The following is a 4,254-nucleotide window of genomic DNA, read 5'->3' on the forward strand; positions in this document are numbered from 1 at the left end:
CTACTTTTCTTTCCTTTTTTTCTTCTTCTTCTTCTTCTTCTTCTTCTTCTTCTTCTTCTTCTTCTTCTTCTTCTTCTTCTTCTTCTTCTTCTTCTCCTTCTTCTTCTTTAACATCATCATCATCGTCATCATCTTCTTCCTCTTCTTCTTCTTCTTCTTCTTCTTCTTCTTCTTCTTCTTCTTCTTTATCATTATCATCATCATCATCATCATCATCATCATCGTTATCTTCTTCTTCTTCTTCTTCTTGTGTCCCTGTCCTCATAATGTTTCCCTTCACATATAAAGGAAAAAAAAAAAGAAAGAGGAAAAAAAAATGTTGCCAATGTTTTTATTCCCTACAAGTGTGTTCTTTTTACGAGTATTCAGAAAGTGGCGAGTATTTCTAAAAACTGCATAGGAATCCCACTATTTGTCCATTCTTTCCTCTTTTTCCCTTTTTTCCCCTTTTTTTCCCTTCTTTCCCCTTTTTCCCCCCTTTTATTTTTAGTGCTACTTCTTTTTTTTTATTTTGTTTAGTGGCTTCTCTCTTTTGTGTTTATTCAAGGTTCAATGCGGGGCTGGCAACACTGCTGACCTTTTCAATGATGTTACTATTATTGTTGTTGTTGTTGTTGTTGCTGCTGACCTTTTTATTGCTGTTGTTGTTGTTTTCGTTTTATTTATTTATTTGTTTATTTGTTTATTTTTTGGTCGAGGCTGGCAACACTGATGGCCTTTTACAATGCTGTTATTTTTTATTTTTTTATTATAGAAAATTGTGTTTATTAATTTATTTTTTGCCGGTTTGGTAACACTGGTGACCTTGTTTTTAGTATTTGTGTTGTTGTTGTTGTTGTTGTTGTTCATCATTATGGGAAATTTAGGTTATATATTTGTTTGCAGGATTTGTAGTAACTGGTGAATTTTTGAATAGTTTTGCATTTTTAATATTTTTGCAGGATTTGTAGTAACACTGGTGAGTTTCTTTTAATATTTTTTTCCATTTTTTTTATATTTGTTTGCAGGATTTGTAGTAACACTGGTGAATTTTTGAATAGTTTTGCAGTTTTGTTTGCAGGATTTGTAGTCTAACACTGGTGAATGATTTAGTTTTGCATTTTTTTATTTTTTGCAGGATTTGTAGTAACACTGGTGAGTTTGTTAGTATTTTTTTTTGCATTTTTTTTATTTTTGCAGGCTTTGTAGTAACCCTGATGATTTTTTTTTAATATATTTGCAGTTTTAAATATTTCTACAGTATTTAAAGTAACACTGATGATTTTTTTATTTTTAGTATTTGTGTTATTATTGTTCTTATTATTGTTGTTATTGTTGTTGTTGTTCATTATGGGAAGTTCAGTTTATTTATTTATTTTGCAGGATTTGTAACACTGATGACCTTTTGTTTTAATTATTTTAATTATTTTTTTTTCATCACGAGAGATTTCATTTCATTAATTTATCTATTCATATATTAATTTATTTATTTTATGCTGTATTTGGCAACACTGGTGACCTTTCAATGATGTTTTTGTTATTGTTATTGTTTTAGGAAATTCTGTTTTTATTTCATTTATCTATATTTTGCGGGGCTGGCAACACTGATGGCCTTTTCAATGATGTTATTATCGTTATTGTTATTTATTTGTTTTTTTGTTTTTTTTCGCGGGGTTGGCAACACTGATGACACTTTATTATTATTTTTATTGTTTGTTTATTTATTTACCAATAGGATTCAATGTCATTTATTTATTCATTTTTCTTATTTGCTTCTCGCCAGAAAGAATCCAAACATTTATTGTATGGGTTTTCATTTCAATTTCCTGCCATTTTTCCCCTCTTTTTTTTTTTTTTATGTATATTTTTGTGTTCTGTTTCCCTTCCCTCCTCTTCATTATTTTTCCCCTCTTATCATTATCATTTTGTTTTTATTTCCTCTGATTTTCCTCTTGTTTTTTTTCTTGTTTTCCTCTTTTTTTTTTTTTTGTTTCCCTCCCCCCTCCTCTTCAGTATTTTTCCCCTCTTATTATCATTTTGTCTTATTTCCTTTTATTTTCCTTTACTTCTGTCTTTTGTTTTTTTTGTTCTTGTTTCCTTTTCCTCCTCTCCATCATTTTTCCCCTCTCATTATTTTCATTTTCCTTTCTTTCTCCAAATATTTTTTCCTTTGTTTTTATTTTCTTATTTTATTGTATTTTTCCTTCCCTCCTCTTCATCATTTTTCTCCCTCTCATTATTATCATTTTCTTGTTTCCATTTCCTTCGCCAAATTTTTTCCTCTCTTGTTTTCATTTTTTTGTGTTTTTTTTCTTTCCTTTCATTTCTTGATTATTTTTTTTCTTATATTTTCCATTTTCCCCCGTTTTCTTTCTTTTCTTTCCTTTCTCTCCATTTTTCCCCTCAGATTTTCATTTCCCTTCCCTTTCTTTCATATTTTTTTCCTCTTATTTTATTTTTTTGTTTCTCCTCCCTTCTCTCCATCCTTTTCCCCTCTTTTTTATTTCCCTTCCTTCGTAAAAATTTTCCCCTCATTATATTTTCATTGTATTTTAATTTCTTTTCCGTCTTTTCCATAATTTTTCCTTATCTATTTTCTTTGTTTTGTTTCCCTTCCCTCTTTTTCCTGTCTTATTTATTATTGTATCCCCTCTTTCTCCATCTTTTTTCCCCTCATTTTTTGTTTCCCTTCTCTTCACAGTTTTTCCTCTTATCATTTCTATTCTATTTTTGTTTCCTTTCCCTCATTTCTATATTTTTCCCCTCTTATCTTCATTATTTATTTATTTATTTAGGTTTTTTCCCCTTCTCCTATTTTTTCCTGATTTTCCCTTTCATTGTTCATTCATGTGTGTGTTTAAAATGAAAAAATGTGTAAAAAATAAGAGAAATAAATGTTTGTGTAGAAAATAAAAGAAAAGAAAATAGTGAGAGAAAGTTTGTATAGGAAAAAATAAATAAATAAGTTTGTTAAAATAGAAAATATATCAGTGTTCTTGTTTTTTTTTTTTCCTCGTTTTCTTTAGTTCATTTCCAGAGTACCAGTTCAGTTTGATTTTTTTCCTTGTTTCCTTTGTTTTTTTTTTCATTTTTTTGTTTCGTTTTCATTTTTTTATTTCATTTTTTCATTTTTTTTCATTTTTTTCATTTTGTTTTCATTTTTTTGTTTTCAATTTTCTTTTTAATTTTGTTTCATTTTCTTTTTTTTTCAATTTTCTTTTCATTTTTTCATTGTTTTCATTTTCTTTTGTTTCATTTTCTTTTCATTTTCTTTTCATTTTGTTTTCATTTTCTTTTCTTTTTGTTTTCATTTATTTTCATTTTTTCATTTTTCTTTTCATTTTCATTTAGTTTTATTTTCATTTCCTTTTTTTTTTCATTTATTTTTTTTCTTTTTTCATTTTATTTCGTTTTCAATTTTTATTTTTTTTATTTTTATTTTTTCACTTTTCATTTTCTTTTCATTTTTTTGTGGTTTGGAGAAAAAAATGTTCAAGTTTTCATGGTTTATTTTTATTTTATTTCTTTTATTTATTTATTCAATTAAGTGTTTTCCTCATACGAGAGAGAGAGAGAGAGCGCATACCATTACATAATTACTTCATGAAACTAATTACCAATTTTATTTTTTCCAGGTGTGAAAGAAAAGTAAAGAGAAAAGCGGAAAAACAAATAAAAAAACAAATGAATAAATGAAACTACATAAGATAAAGATATTTCCCCTCTCTTTTTCCCCTCTATCTCTTTTCCCTCTCTTTTCACCTCTGTCTTTTTCCTCTATTTTCTCTTTTTTCCTTTATCTCTCTCTCTCTCTCTTTTCTCATCTATTTTCCCCTCTATCTCTCCTTTTTCCCCTCTACCTTCGTTTCTATCTGTTTTTCCCCTCTATCTTCCTCTCTGTCTTTCTGTTTCCCCCTTTACTTTCTTTTCATTTCTTTTCCCCTCTATTATCCCTTTCTCTCTTTTCCCCTCTCTACCACTCCTTTTTCCCCTCTACCTTCCACTCTATCTCTTTTTTCCCCTCTATCTTCCTCTCTCACTCTCTCTCTGTTTTTCTCTCTATATATTTTCCCCTCTACTTTCCTCTTTTTCCCCTCTTTTCCCCTCTATCTCCCCTTTTCCCCTCTACCTTCTTTTTTCTCTTTTTCCCCTCTTTTCTCTCTATCTCCTTTTTTCCCCCTCTATCTCTCTCTTTCTCTTTTCCCTTCTACAGTCCTCTCTATCTTTTTTCCCCTCTATTTTTCCCCTCTTCGGTGTAAGGTAACATAATTTAGA

The sequence above is a fragment of the Portunus trituberculatus genome, chromosome 12 (genome assembly GCF_017591435.1).
Source record: "Portunus trituberculatus isolate SZX2019 chromosome 12, ASM1759143v1, whole genome shotgun sequence".
Classification (NCBI taxonomy): domain Eukaryota; kingdom Metazoa; phylum Arthropoda; class Malacostraca; order Decapoda; family Portunidae; genus Portunus; species Portunus trituberculatus.